The sequence below is a fragment of the Petaurus breviceps genome, unplaced genomic scaffold (assembly GCF_028583685.1).
Source record: "Petaurus breviceps papuanus isolate PSGF00001 unplaced genomic scaffold, PetGlider_PUasm1.0 126, whole genome shotgun sequence".
Classification (NCBI taxonomy): Eukaryota; Metazoa; Chordata; class Mammalia; order Diprotodontia; family Petauridae; genus Petaurus; species Petaurus breviceps.
The window spans coordinates 32716203-32732127 of record NW_027185655.1 but is presented as its reverse complement, the minus strand read 5'-3'; the positions used below and the strand labels follow the sequence as shown (position 1 = coordinate 32732127).

At 39.1% G+C, this 15925-nt stretch overlaps 2 protein-coding genes across 5 annotated transcripts in view; one reads left to right on the top strand and one right to left on the bottom strand.

Annotated features, from left to right (window-relative positions):
* The window catches only part of GSTCD (glutathione S-transferase C-terminal domain containing), a 196000-nt gene extending 186865 nt beyond the window's left edge, over positions 1–9135 (bottom strand). For 2 of the 3 annotated variants that reach the window (XM_069094733.1, XM_069094751.1), the window contains exon 1: positions 8996–9135. The gene's annotated coding sequence lies outside the window, so the exon portion shown is untranslated. Of the gene's footprint in view, positions 1–8435; positions 8925–8995 lie in introns of those variants that run through there. The other variant, XM_069094742.1, reaches the window with a different exon arrangement.
* The window catches only part of INTS12 (integrator complex subunit 12), a 40217-nt gene continuing 33405 nt past the window's right edge, over positions 9114–15925 (top strand). Inside the window, exons 1-2 of one of the 2 annotated variants that reach the window (XM_069094765.1) lie at positions 9180–9253; positions 15367–15419. The gene's annotated coding sequence lies outside the window, so the exon portion shown is untranslated. Of the gene's footprint in view, positions 9254–15366; positions 15420–15925 lie in introns of both variants that reach the window. The other variant, XM_069094762.1, reaches the window with a different exon arrangement.

The following is a 15925-nucleotide window of genomic DNA, read 5'->3' as shown; positions in this document are numbered from 1 at the left end:
ATCCTTCTGTTACTTTTGGGGATCAAAACAAAAAAAAAAAAAAACACCTTCGTAATGCACCTGAGCTTTGACCAGAGGCATGAAATGAAAGATTTTCAGAGATGAGGAGGTAAAGGTGCCTTGAACATAGTTTTCTTTCCAAAACCATTCTAGCAGATGAGAAACACTTATCTCTAGGCCAAACACACCCACTGCCTCAGTATGTGATCACAAGTACTTAATTCAGTCACAGTAGGAGAAAGAGGAGAATCCAAAGAGGACTTTTGGCAGATGGTAGAGATCCAGAACTCTGGTTTCATCATCTGCTCTGCCACGGAGAATGATGCCCGGACCAGATTGGGCAGAAACTGGTGGCTAATAGGAGGGAACTGATAGTCACAATAAGTAAGGAGAAAGTAACAAAGATACCCACCTTGGGAAGTTTATCACCTGTCCCACGTAAATATCAGGGTTCTAAAAACTGGCAGATATGGAACCACTCAAGAATCTCTGGAAGCCTGGGGAACAGGTGAGGTACTACAGGAATACAGCACAGTAAACCCCCCCCCCAATTTTCAAAAGATAGGGTAACAGACAATACCCCAGGGAGTTTTAGCTTCCTAAGAACATCCCAGAATATAATATTTAAAGGGATGGCTAATAAACATCTAGGCATCCAGGAGGCTAGGTGGAAAGAGCACTGGGCCTGGACCAGGAAGACCTGGGTTCAAATTTGGCCTCACACATTTCCTAGTTGCGTGACCCTGGGCAAGGCACTTCATCCTGTTTGCCTAATTCATTGGGAAAGGGAACGGCAGACCACTCCAGTATCTTTGCCAAGAAAACCCCATTCTGGGTCATGAAGAGTCAGATACAACTAACGGGCTGAACAACAATGATGAATATCTAGAAAAGAAGTAGCAATCAAAAAGACTGAGCATGATTTCATCAAAAATGGTCATAACAGACACCTTATGTCACTTGTGGTATAGCTATTAGACTGACACATCAAGAGCCACACACCGATTACATACATTCTGGCCAAACATGTGACAAAAGAGGCAATAGTACAGTTAAGTGGATTAGGTACAAGCCGAATGGTCAGACCCAAGAAATCATTCCTAGTTTAACGTCAGCATGGAAGAAAGTCTTCATTGGAATATCCCAGGGACCTCTCTGTCTGGCACCCTACTATTGAACATTTTTATCAGTGGCTTGGCTAAAGGCATAGAAAACATGCTTATCCAATTTACAGAAGATACAGAGCCAGAAGGGGTAGCTAGCCACTGAGTCAGAATTCAAAAAGAATCTTGGCAGGATAGAAAAATGAGCCAAAATTAATACTGTGAAACAAAGGCTTAAAAAAATCATCTTTGCAAGTACAATTCGGAGTTGTGGCTAACTAGCAATTCATCTGAAAACAATCTGGGGATCTTACTAAACTGTAAATTTATTAAATCAATAGTGCAACATGGCAGCCAAAAGCCCAAACAATTTTAGGCTGCACTGAAAGGCCTCATGTACAGGCCTGTGAAGATAATAAAAGTATTGCTCTGCCAAACCACATCTAGAGTATTTTTGACCAGTTTTGGCTTAATAAGAACATTGATAATGAGAAGAATGTCCTGAAGGATAACGTGAATGGGGAAGGACCCTGATCTTATGCCATATGAGAATCAGTTGAAGGAACTTGGGATGTTTTATGCTGAAATTATTTGGGGGAAGGGAGGGGTCATGGAAAGGATATGAGAGCTGTTTTCAAGTTATTTTAAGGGCTATCATTCAAAAAAAAGGAATAGATTTGCTCTGCTTAGCCCCCAAGGGAAAAAGGGGGGGAAGGCAGAAATTGCCAGAAAACTTAGGCTTAAGGAAACTTTGCTCACAGAGCTGTCAAAAAACAGCGTGGGTTTCCTTAGGAGGTGGTGGGTTACCCCTCACTGAAAGTCTTTAGCAAAATTTGAACGGTCAGCACTGATATGTTATGGAGATGATCCTATTTTAGGTTTGGGTTAGAATGGGCAAAGTTTATTCAAAATCCTTCCAACTCTCAGCCTCTGATTCTATTCAATATTTTGATAGCACATTGCTGAAAAAGCTGCAATTCAAAAGTCAGGATCAGAAACAATTATGACTGATTGTCAAAACTCTGAAGAAAAAAAATGGATTTTTAATATATTTTATATACAAACCAGAGGATAAGAATTGTGCATATATATATATATATATATATATATATATATATATATATAATTTAAGCAGATAGAAGCTCAAGAGATAAGGCTGTTAAGATGACTGGAAATGGGAAAAAGTAGTCAAGAAGGTAAGGAGCCGCCACTGTTCACTAGAGTATTACATAAGCCAAAGGTCTAACATTGCTACCTAGATTCATTTTTCTTGACAGAATTCCATGGGACATAAGTTTTCATAGCAGTTTATCTAGCCATATTCATACATAAAAATTAACTTGATTTTACACACGAGATATATATTGAAAAAAAAAGTTGTGTTTTATATTATTATAAATCAACTCTTTTACGAATCAGGGCATCTAGCTAGTTACTGAAAAAAAATCTTGCCATGTTGGACACGGGACTTGGACTTGGAATTGGTCTAGCATTTATTGAGTACCTACTGTATGTTGGGAGATTAAAAAAAAAAGACATACCAAATAGTCCTTGCTTTCATGGGGTTTAAAGCACACAGGGTCAGGAGTCAGAAAGACCCAGTGTTCAGATCAATTAGCTGTGGGACTCTGGGCAAGTTATTTAATCCCTCAGCTTCAGTATCTCCATTGGTAAAATAAAGATAATTATTCCAATCAACAGGCTAAATGGGAAAAAAAAAGTTTTATATCAAACTTCTCAATTAAGGGTTTGGTATACAAGATGTTATCAACTATTAACAGATATATCTGTGTATATGTATATAAATGAACTCCCTTTGCACCACACATACACATACACACAGACACACCCATTCCCAGATAGATAAGGGGACAAAGGATATGAAAGTTCTTATTTGCAAACTAGTAACAATCATACAATAGTGCAATTGTTGGTAGAGTTGTGAATCCATACGACCACTTTGGAAAGCATTCTGGAATCATGCAAATAAAGTGACTAATATGTCCATACCCGTTATCCAGAGATCCTATTACTAGACATATACTCAAAGGAGGGCAATGATAAAAAGGCCCCATATACATCAAACTATAAGAAACAATAAATGTGATTTAAAAAAAAAATCATGGACTTAAACATGAACTGATACAGAGTGAAGCGAGCTGAGTCAAAAAACAAAATCCACAATAATTAAGACAGCATAAATGGAAAAAAAAAAACACCACAAAACAATCTACACTGAACACTACAAAATTACAAAGAACAAATCTCATGGAACAGATATGAGAAGATACCTCATTCTATTACTTTGCAGAAGCAGGAGGTCTGCTGGAACAGAATATTGAACATATTTTCAGATTTTTTCAACAAGCCCGTTGGGTTTGCTGATTGTTTACTCTCATTTTTATCCATTATTCTTAAAAAAAAATATTTGTCATATGGGAGAGTTGGAGGCAGGGCAGGAAGAATACTGGGGAAAATACAGTTAATGTAAAAACAAAAGTTAAGAATAAAAAAATTATTTTTTAAAATTTGTTCCTACATCATAGGACTGTTATGAGGATCAAGTGATAGATGTAACGTGTAAAGTACCATACAAATGTTAGCTATTTTGTCACATAAGTTAATAAATGCATTATGACTATTTTGTTTTGAAAACTTATAATTTTATCATTGTAGTTTCAACAGGGCGCCAAATGACAGCAGCTAAAATTGTCAAGAACTCAAAAAGTGATGAAAAGTATTCTGGGAATTTTGTTCTCGGTGATCTTCCAGTCAAATTTAACGTATTCAATAGTATTTCTATGTTGGCTCTTCTTGAAATAAACATTTGCCCAGGCTACTGGATTAGAACAATCTTTAAGCCAAACATGAATGTAGGAAGAAATGCAATGTTCATTCAGAGCACCACTCCAAGATTACATAAAAGTCTTGGCATTCTATTAACACACCCAAAGTCAGCTCCTTGATAACTCAAGGAGACATTCTGCTTTCATCTTTTTGTTCACACAATCTGTTTCATTGGTGATATACAATTCAATATACATTCATTTAAGACCTACTATATGCAAAGTGAAACAGGGTTTGAAGTCTGCTCTCAAACATCTTGGTCTATGATCCTGAGCAAGCTGCTTTTTTCTCAGTGGCCCGGACTTCCAAAGACTATGTATACATGGCAGATAGTTGCCAGATCTGCAAGTTTCTTTACCTAGATCTATCTTCCCTGATGAAATCATAGGTCTTGATGAAAATAAAAGTATGACAGGCAGTATACCAAGTTCCAGGGGATAAGAAGACAAGGGAGGGAGATTCCTCTCTATTGAACAGCTTATAATCTCATCATGTTAACTTTTACCTCTGGCAGAAAAATTCAGCCCAGTAGATAGGATAAGGAAAGACCATTTAAGTCAATTACTGAAATACCCTACCCAAGGAAACTTCCAAGATGGTGGTGGGGAATTTTTTGGGAGGGGGAGGACTGTGGAAGAAAGAGAGAGAAAGAGAGAGAGAGAGAGACAAGAGCACATTTATATAGTATCTACTATGTTTTGTTTTTTAAGCAATTGGGGTTAAGCAACTTGCTCAAGGTTACACAGCCAGGTGTTTCTGGGTGGGTGCTAAGTGTCTGAGCCAGGGTTCGATCCCCAGGTCATCCCGACACTGGAGCCGGTGCTCTTACTCACTGTGCTACCTGGCTGCCCCTATCTACTATGTTTTAAATAGTACTAAATACTTTTATTACAGATTATCTCATCCAATTGTCACAACAACCCTGGGAGGTAGGTGCTATTATTATTATCCTGATTTTATAGTTAAGAAAACCAAAGCAAATAAAAGTTAGGTGACTTCCAGGGTCACACAATGAGTATATGTCTCAGACCACATCTGAACTCAGGCCTTCCTGATTATAAGCCCAGAGCTCTATTCATTCACCACCTGGCTTCCTCCAGACAAGAGAAACCTTAAGAAAAGAGGAAGGCTTTCTTCTGGGCTGCACTATAGTGACTCACATTTTACATACTGCTTTAAAGTTTACAAAGCATTCTTCTTCTAAACTTAGGGTGAAATGGTGCGTCTAGCTTCATCTACTCCACAGTATAACACTCTTTCCACTTTATATACACCAAGTTGTCTTAGCAATTCTGGTAAGGCATTAGTCATATCCAGCTCTATTTGAGGGCATAATATCACACTCCAAAATAAGATTTACATGAGTTATGAAATCTTTCGATAAAAGCTATCCTCCTACATAACACTGGTTTGGTTGGCATAATTAGCCTGAGTCCGCTGTATTTCCCTTAAAAATATTAACTATTTAGATGTAGCATCCTTCTTTCCTATTCTGCTGCAAATAAATGTTCTCTCCACTACTCGACACTTGTACTTTGCTACCCTGAATTCTATAGGTAATTTGAAAAAAGAAAAATCACTGGGTTGTTAACATGAAAACCATGCTGACTAATCTAATAGACAGAAGCCTGGATCTGAATTCAGGTCTTCTCTCTCCTGGAAAAGTTACTAAACTTCCATGAGCCTGTTTTCTCACCTACAAAATGAGTGTTTGTCAGGATAATCTTTAAGGTGTAACTATTAGAATGCTCTTAAATTCCATATGTCTCAGGAAGCTGAAGTTTGTAGACAGCAATTCAGCAATTCATAAGGAATTATATAAATTGAAGTTCAATTCTAAAGGTCAAGGCATGTGGACAAAAAGCCATGTTAGCACTTAAACTGCTTCTTTGGATTTAAGTTGGGCTGAAAAGTAAGAGCTCATAATTAACAGCTCATAATCCTCAGGGTGGATATTGACACCATTAAAGCATTTCAGCAGGGTCTGGACCTGGTAGTCCACCAGCTTAAATGTAATTACTGAAGTTAGTATCCCAGCAGTGGACTGCTTAGACTGCCTTTAATTTCTAAGGGCAACACAAGGTGTTTGAGTTCCACCTAAAAACAATTAAATAAAAAAAAATCCCATACAGTGTAAAAATTATAAAACATGCAGAGACTACTGGATAGTCAGGGAAGCAGGAAGCATAATCCTTGAAACTTTAGACAGCAGTGACACTTCCCACCTGAATCTGCTAGCTTTTATGTTACAATAAAATGCTGCCCTTTAAAAAGGCTATTTGAAAGCTTTATTGATTCTTTATTTCAAGTCACAAAGGACATAAGAGTTATAAGGAAAACAAGTTTAACTGGAACACTGAAAAGTATTTTCTAAGGTAATTGAAAATGAGCAGGCCAACAGAAGCAGAAGCAGCCAAAAATAAGCATGAGTTAAAGGACTGTTTAACTGAATTTCTTATTCGCTGTGACCTCTTCAACTAATACTTTAAAATATAACTAAAATAGGAAAGTGTCTTTTCAGTTAAAGACAATCTCTCAGTCAGACAGTATTATGACTTCTCCACCAAGGAATTAAAAAAAAACAAACAAGCCAATGGTCTTAATATCAAATTTATTTATAAAACAAATTACAAACAGCTTATTTCTGTCATCGCATATAGCTTCAAAATAACTTGAAAAAATTAAGCTATCCATTTAAATGATAAGGCTTACATTTAAAAACTAAAAAACTGTCCATAATTCTTTGCATTTTTCCACAAGAAGGTTAATTCTTCCTACTTGCATTTCCTATAAAATAATAACAGTTTTCCAAACCAACCTGCTCAAAATTACCATTTGGCTATAGTCAGACATGAGCTGTTTTGGTTACCTTAAGATCTATAAATGCAAAAAAAAAAAAAAGTAATTTTCCCTGTTGGTATCTGATATGCTGTTAGCATTAGCTGGCATCCTCCAGTGGATGGAGGGAGCCTGAGACTTAGTGACCTGGTAGCCTGGTGAGAAATTCCAAGGCCACTAAGTCCTAGTAGGAGGAAGGGGAGAAAACCTGAACATTCCAATTTTATGCAGACTCATGATGTCATCATTGTAGGAACTCCCCTTGAGAAAAGCCCCCTCTACCACTGAAGGTTGACAAACGTTCTGCCTGCATGTTATCTCCCATTAGACTGAGATCCTTGAAAGCACCACATTTCTTTGATGCCCAGTGCTTAGCACAGTGTCTGGCACATCACAGATGTTTAATTAAATGCTTGTTGTTGACTTGACTGAACTAATAATAATAGTGCAGGGATTCTCTCTTTAGTCCACAAACTTGTTTCTAAAAAAATATTCTGAAAGTTGTATTTCAATATAATTACTTTCCTTTGTCATCCTTGATTATTTTACTTCATGCACTTAAAAACATTCTGAGAAGGAATTCATAGGCTTTACCACACTGCCAAAGGGGTTCATGACACACACAAAAAAAGTTAAGAACATTTTTCTTAGGGAGTAGCGGTCTAGCCCAAGGTCATAAGCCAGGATGCATTCAAAGCAAGTCTGACTGAGGTCTTCCTAACCCAAGGAGGCTCACTTATCTTAGGGACCTTCTAGTACAATCCCCTTATCTTACAAGTGAGGAAAAGAAGGCCCAGGGAGGGTAACCAACTTGTCCTAGGTATCAAAAGTGGGATTTGACCCTAAATCTCTTTAATGTCAGTTAAATTTTCAACAAAGTAAATCTCAAGTGTATTTCCAGTGGTGGTGCTATGAGACTGGTTGCTGTCCCTTGTTCTGGAGGAGGACCAAAAGGGCATTACTATATTGAGGTCAAGGTACAGTGTCCTACAGTGGCTGATAAGACCAATGCACGCCTAGAAGGCTCTACCACAAGTAGGGCACAAATGATGAGGTTAATATGGTGTGGGGGGGGGGCGGTTTGGGGAGCGTTAGTTAAGATTGGCCATTATGTGGGCAATTTACTGCCTGACCCCTTGCTTCCTTCCAAGTCCCAGCCAAAATGCCAATTTCTATGCCTTTTGATGCTCCTTAATGCTTATGCTTTCCTCTGGCTACTTATCTCTATACATACAGTGCTTAAACACAGTTGCTTGAATATTGTCCCCCCTTTGGACTCTGAGCTCCTTGAGGGTAGATACTTTGGGGGACAGGGTTCTTGGTATCCCCAGCACCTAGCCCAGTGTCTGGCTGACAGTGGATAGAGCTCTGGGTCTGGAATCAGTAATCAGATGCTTCCTAGCTGTGTGACCCTAGGCAAGTCACCTCACTGAAGTCTCAGCTTCCCCATGGGTAAAACGGAATAATAGTGCCTACTTCCAGGGTTGTTGTGAAGATCAAATGTGATCATCATAAAGCACTTTGGACACAGCAAGCAGTATAAAAATGTGTATTATTTATTATTCCTTGCTGTGTGTCCCTGAGCAAGTCACTTACCCTCTGACTCATTTTATCTGCAAAATGGGCATGATAAAGCCTAATACCTACCTCCCAGGGTTGTTATGAGGACCAAATGAGAGAACAGCGCTGGTCTAAGAAGTGCTTAACAAACGTTCGTTTGCTGACAGGCCCACCCAGTTTAGTATTCCAAGAGGTACGTACAGGAAGAAACAATGTATCAGGAAATTCCCTGCTCTGTCCCCTATCTGCAGGGCATCTGGACCCTGCGCACCAGCTCGGGCTTTAAGGGAACCACAGAAAATGACGTCATCGCTAAGCAAGTCTAGTAGGACATCCAGGTTCGGCATTAGTGACAACAGTAGGCGCTTAATAAATGCTTGTGATTGACTGATGAAGGAAAAGCTACTTTAATCCAACGGCCCAAAGTCAGAGATGACCCCTGGAGCCCTGGGCTGGGACCCCCGCGAAGGGTGATGGGAAGGCGGGGGGACCCCAACCTGCCCAGGGGCCCGAGGGGTTCACGGCAGCGGGGCACGCTGGGGTCCCCTCCCGGTCTCTGTGGACGTTCTGCCCCGGCCCAGCCCCACCACTGGAAGACGGTTGGCCCCGCCCCCCGGGGCCCCCAGTTCCGCTCCCGGCCCGCTCACCCAGCCCGAGTCTCAAGATCCCAGAAACCCCTGGCGCGCAGCGATTCATAAACCAGCGGACCGGAAGAAGAGCGGAAGCCCGACACCGCATACATCTACGTCACTTCCTGTAGTAGCACCTCTGAAAACTGTCCCTTCGCTCTCCGCTCCTGGAACTTTTGTTCTTCTGCTCCGGGAGCCAGCCGGCGGGTGTCTGCGGCCCGACTCCAGAAGCGGACTGCGGGGCGGGACGGAGAGGCGGCCGAGGGCGTGGGCCCGGTGAGTCGGTGGGGGAGGGGGGCCGCCGCCCTCGAGGGTCCTTGGCGGGCGCGCGAACGGGCCCGCGCTCACGGCCGCTTCCCCAGGCGTGGGGCCGGAGGGGGCGGAGACGGGGGACCGGTGGGAGGTGGGGACTGACCCCCGAATGCCCCGCCCCTCGCGGACGTCTGCCAGCCGAGTGATGGCGGCCGGCGGGCCCTAAGGGAGACAGTTCGAATCCTACTTCAGACACTTGCGCCCCCTGCCCTCCCGGCCTCAGTTTCCCCCTCTGTAAAAAGAGAAATGGCCACCTTTACTCCCCTACCCCCGTCACACACACGTACACACCGGCCAAGGAGATCAACTCAAGTCTGCCTCAGTTTCCTTCTCTGTAAAATGGGGATAATAAAGGCCCCTGCTCCTGGCAAAACCACTCCTAACTTTTTTCTGCCTCGGTTTCCTCGTCTGTAAAATAGGGGTAATAATAGCACCTGCCCCGGCCCAGCCACTTCAATTTCCCCTGCCTCAGTTTCCCCTTCTGTAAAGTGGAAGCAGCACTGGCGCCTTCGGGTGGTTGTGAGGCTCTGGAGGAGACGGCCCCTGTAAAGTGCCGATGACAGCGAGGACGCTGCGGATGAGGGGTAGGGCCGCTTGGGGGGCCCTGGGCGTCTTGTCAACCTCATAGAAACGGGGGTGTAAGGCTCTGCGGATGGCCTGGGAAGCCCACGTGGGATCCCTTTCATTCATTCGGGCTCCCTTGTGGTTTCATTTATTTTGTTAAATATTTCCCCGTGACGTTTTAATCCGGTTAGGGAGGCGGGCAGGGGTCGTACATTTGACCCATCTGCCCCAGGCGCTGAGTTTCATCACCTAGGAGCCCCCTACTCTGATGAAATCACAGATGCTGACCAGAAAGGACACCAGGGCTGTGACGGTAGTGAGGGCAATCTCTCCAGGCAACGAGCTTTTTTTATTTTTTTATCAAATGCTTGCTATGTGCCAGAGCTTGTGAAAGGCAAAATCGGGGTCGCTGAGCTCCTAATAGGGAAGGCACCTTGCAGAAGACTGCGCATGGACAGCATCTGCACAGGATTCCCAGCCGCTGTTTTGTCTTGCCTGTCATGCACAGCCTGAAACTTTCCTATTTTCTTCTCCAATGTTCCCCTTTACATGTTGGTTTAGAAGTTGAGTCTGCCCTCCCATCTTACCTTGTTTTAGCTGCTGAAGAGGATAGCTACATAGCTTTAGAACTGACCTTTGCCTCCAAAGTCATCCAGTCCATCTTACTCCAGAGGTCATCTCTTACAGATGAGGGAATGCATCTCAGAGACATTGAGTGATTCTCCTGAGGTCGTGGAGCCAGTAAAATGGGCAGAGTAGAGATTCAAACCCAGATCTTCTCTTCATAGAAAGAGAGAAATTTGTGAGAACTTGGTAGAAACAGGCAACATCTGCCCTTGAAGACTTATGTATAATTGCATCTGTGGAAGAAAGTAAAGAGATTGCAGAGAACCTCTGAGTATCATCCTGGCTAATGTCACATAGTCTTTACCGGCTGTTTTGAGGGGTTAGCAAAGTGAGCTGATGGCAATGAATGTTTATTTTATACATATCTATATTTATTTTTACTTATATATATCTATATAATATATATTATTATTATATTACATATATATCTATACTTATATATTATTTATACATATCTATACAATATATCTATATTTATACATATTTATTTTATACATATCCCTGTGCTCCTCCATCCAGGCTTTAAGGCCATTTCCTCACCAAGTTGGTGAATGTGGCAGTTTTTTTTCTCTCTGCTGTCAGATTTGGAAAGGTGATATAGGTTATAGTAGTGAAGGCCAACTTTATGAGTATGTTGTTATTAATAATAGTATATCTAATTCACCTATGAGAGACTTTGCTACTCTGATCAACACGATGATCCCACGACAGATCCTAAGGAGTTGTGATGAAAAATGAGAGATACCTGATGAACTCTGAGTGCAGACTGAAGCATGCTTTTTAAAAATTTTTTTTATTTTTCTTATGGGTGTGTCTGTGTGTGTGTGTTTTGCATAATGGCTAATGTGGAAATATGTTTTGCATTTTGTTGTATGTCCATAATTGATATAATGCCTGCCTTCTCCAAGGGGTAGGGAAAAGGTGAGAGGGCAGAGAATTTGGAACTCAAAATTTTTTTAGATGAATAATAAAATTTTTTAAAATGTTATTGGGGAATATTTAGCAAAATTTATAAAAAATATGTTTAAAATTATAGTATATCTAAGTCCGTGAATTTATCAAGTGTCTGTGTGCAAGGCATTGTGTTTGGAGCTGGGAATATAAAGACTCCTGCTCTCAGGGAGCTTGCATTATACTAGGGAGGTACAACATATAAACAAACTAAGAAATACAGGATAATTTGAGGAGAAAGTGAGCTTTAGCTATGAGGAGAATCTGGAAAGACTTCCCCTAAATATTGGCATCAGGTCTTATCTATCTTTGAAGAATTCTGAGAAACCTTGGTGTGAAGCAGGGTCAGATGGGAGTGCTGAGCTTAGAGTCAACATATGTGGGCTCGTGTGCTAGCTGGACATTTACAGACTCAAGTTACCGTGGGCAAGTGACTTCAGTTTTCTCATCTGTAAAATGGAGAGGATACTCCCTGTACTACCTACCTTCTAGGGTTTGTATTTATTATCTCTCTTCAGTTTCCACATCTGCAAGATTGAGTGGCAAAACGATCCCTGAGGTCTCTTCCTCATGAATATTCTCATTGACTAATTCATGGGGTCCTTGTGAGGAAAGTGCTTTGTAAACGTTTAGATTCTGCCTACATGTGAGCTATTATTCTTCTCCACTCACTGTTTTTATAGTATGCTCCTTATCCTTAGGGTTCTTTTCGAGGAGTACTTAAACTTTACCAATCAAGTAGATATTACAAAGTTCCAGCCTTTGAAATCTCTCTTATCAGTCCCCTTCTCTCAACTCCAATTGGGAATCCACCTTAATTTAAGTCCCTGTTTCTAGGGCCTAGATTATAGTAAGGGCCCCTTAATTGATCTTCTTGTCTCCAGTCTATCCCTCCCTCTGATTCACCTTCTACTTTGGTACCTAAAGAATCTAATATACTGCTCTGATAATGTCATTCATCTTCTCAAAAGCCCTTCATAGCTCTCCATTGCCTCCCAAGTTAAGTATAAACTCTTGATCCTGGCATTCAATCTCCTCCACAGTCTGACTTCAGCCAACATCTAGCCTGTTCTCACTCCTCTCCTTCATGTACTCTTATGTCTCAGCTGAAACGGTTGCCCTCACTTTCATCTCTCTGCCTTCTCTCATGGAGTCCCCTGTTCTTAAAATAGACTCAACCTCCCTCCATCCCCAAGAATTTCTATCTAGGAGATAAATTTTTGTTTAATGAGTAAGTTTTTATTGCTGTCTTTTTTTTTTAAACATCACCATAATTTCTCCCAGTATCTCTCTCTCCCTCAGACAGGGAAGGGATTAAGTCACCTACTATGTGCTTGGCACCCTTAAGTACTTCTGCAAATATTCTCTCATTTGATCAAAGATTTGTACAAAGATTTTTTCCCCATTCAACTACTTGCCTTCTATCCTAGATGCATGAATTTTGTTGTACAGAAGGTTCCTTTTTAAATTCATCTTTTCCTGGGCAGCTAGGTGGTGCAGTGAATAGAGTACCGGCCCTGAAGTTAGGAGGACCTGAGTTCAAATCCACTCTCAGACACTTAACACAAAAACAAGCCATGTGACTTTGGGCAAGTCACTTAACCCCAATTTGCCCTCCAAAAAGCAAAACAGTAAAATAAATTCATGTTTTCTATTTCATGTGTAGATTCAGGTTATCCAATTTTTTTAAATTTTTTTGTAATTGCCTCTCTATCTGTTACTTGGTTAAGAATGTATCTCTTACCCATACTTATGAGAGGTTTACTATCAGTTTCTCTTCTAATTTATTTTATGGTGTGATTTTCAATATTAAGGTCAGCATTCCATTTTGAAGTTATTTTGAAACATGACTTAATATTGGTCTAAGCCTAATTTCTGCCAAATTGCTTTTCAATTTTCCCAGTAGTTTTAATCAAATTTTTATCAAAATTAAGTATCAAATTTCCTAAACAATTTATATTTTCGTTTTTTGAACACTGGGTTATTGAGTTTCATTGTTTCTGATTCTTCTTTGCCTAGTTTGTTTTACCTACCAACATAGGTAAATTAAAAAAAAAATTACCACAATTTTTTAGCCAATTCCAGATGGTTTTGATGACTGCTTCATTCTAAATAGAATTTGATATCAGGAAATACAGTTCTCTTTCTACCTTATCTATTTTCATCATTTCCCTAGATAGTCTAGATCTTTTATTTTTCCAAATGAATATTATTATTTTGTTGAAGTATGCAAAGTATATCTTTGATAATTTAATTGGTATAGCATGAAAACTATAAATTAACTTTGGTAGTATTATCCTTTTAAATTATATTGGCAAGGCCCAGCCATAAGCAGTGAACATTTCTCCTGCTGTTAAGTTGTTCTTCATCCCTGTAAGGAACACTTTGTAATTGAATCTGTAAAAGATAGAGAAAGAGTACAGATTTGGGGAAGGGATATTCAGTAGGTTCACTATCTTGGGGTGGGGGATAGGGGAAAGATGGGGAGAAAATTTGTAACTCAAAATCTTGTGGAAATGAATGTTGAAAATTAAAAATAAATAAATTGGAAAAGAGAGCGTGTGTGCATGCGCATGTGCTTTGCTAGATTGATTCTTAGTACTTTGTATTTAGGAGTTATTTGAAATGGAATTTTTCTTTCTATTATCAGTTCTTGAATTTTGTTATGTAATAATGTTGTTGATTTTTGAGGGTTTATTTTGTAGCCTGCAACTTTTGTGAAGCTATTAATTATTTCATTCTTCCTGGTTTCCTAGGATTTTTAATAATCTGTCTTATTATCAGCAAATAGGGGTAGTTTCATCTCTTTGTCTTTAATATCTCTTTCTTTGTGTTATTGCTAGCATTTTCAGGAACTGTATCAAAGAAGTGCACATCCTTGTTTTAATCCCATATTGTAAAAGGTATTTTAGGGATATTAGTATATCCCTAATGCAAATGATGTTTGCTTTTAGTTTTATTTAGATACTTTTTTTGTTATAAAAAATGTCCCTCTGTGTGCTTTGTAGGATTTTTAGCATCAATGTGTGCTATACTTTTTCTAAAGCTTTTTCCTCATCTGTTGAGGTAGTCCTGTGGTTTTGTATGTTTTTGTTTTCAGTATGATCAAATACATTGATTGATTTTGTAATCTTGAACCATTTGCCTGATACTTGAATACAATGAATATTTTTTTTTTTGATAAATCTCTGTACTTTTTGTTGTTGTTGTTATTGTTATTGTTTTGCTTTTTGGAGGGCAATTGGGGTTGACTTGCCCGAAGTCACATGGCTAGTAAGTGTGTCAAGTGTCTCTGTAGTTTTTTTGACAGGATTTTATTTAAAATTTTTATTTTAGTATTCATTATTGGTCAGTGGTTCTGTGTTTTTCTGAAGTCTGGTAGGGTGTTTTCTTTCTCAGTTTTTGACAATAATTTACATAATATTGCTAAAAAATGTGATAGAATGCTTCTGTGAATCCATCAGGATCAGAATTTTTTCCCTTGGCAAATTTTTTCCCTTTATAACTGGTTTTATTTCTTTTTCTGAGATTAGATTACTTAAAATCTTTATTTGGTCTTGTCAGTTTAATCATTTTATATTTTTAAAGATTTTCCTCTCTTTTGTGTTCTCACTTTTGTTTATTATCATTTAAATGTACATTATATATTCTGATAATTGTTTTCATTCCCTGTAATTTTGTTGTGATTTCACTTTGTTTCAGATGCTATTTTGTCTATTTGATTTTCTGTCCTGTTTAGAGTGACTAAAGTTTTATCAATTTTATTAGTTTTATCATTTATATTTTTGTTGTTTCCAGGGAATCTATTTATCTTTTAATTTTTGACACCTGCTCTCTTATGCTAATTTTAAGTTTATTTTATGCCCTTCTAATTTTTAAATACATATTCAGTTCATTAATGGTCTCTTGAAAATTTTGTTAATCTACATTTATAGGCATATGATTTACTTCCCCTAACGAGTGCTGAAGCTACATCCCAAAAAATTTGGTATGTTTTTTCATTACTGTTATTTTCTTTCACATCATCATTGTTTCCATAATTTGTTCTTTGACCCAACTGTGGCAGCTAAGTGGAGATTGAATTGGAAAGTGACTTTAAGACAGGGAAGCCAACGCCGGGTATAACTTTTTCAAATTTTTGCTCTCAAGTTAGTTTCTTTTGAGATGAGTCTAATTTTACTTCAGTATAACTTTTTAAAACAATTGAAAGCATTCTGTAGTGGAAGTTAGTAGGTATCATTTTCCTGAAACTTTAAAATAACCAACCAGCAGTACTAGATATTCTTTTTTTCCTTTTAAATTTAGAGGAAAAAACAAATACATTTCCACACTTAATTGTTGTATGTCAAGATTCAGCCTATGGAATTGCTAACTCTTAACTGTACCTATTTCTCTTTGTGTGCTATGTTATAATATTAGGTGCAAGTGTGCTATGTTATAATATTAGGTGCAAGTGTGCTATGTTACAATATTAGGTGCAAGTGTGCTATGTTA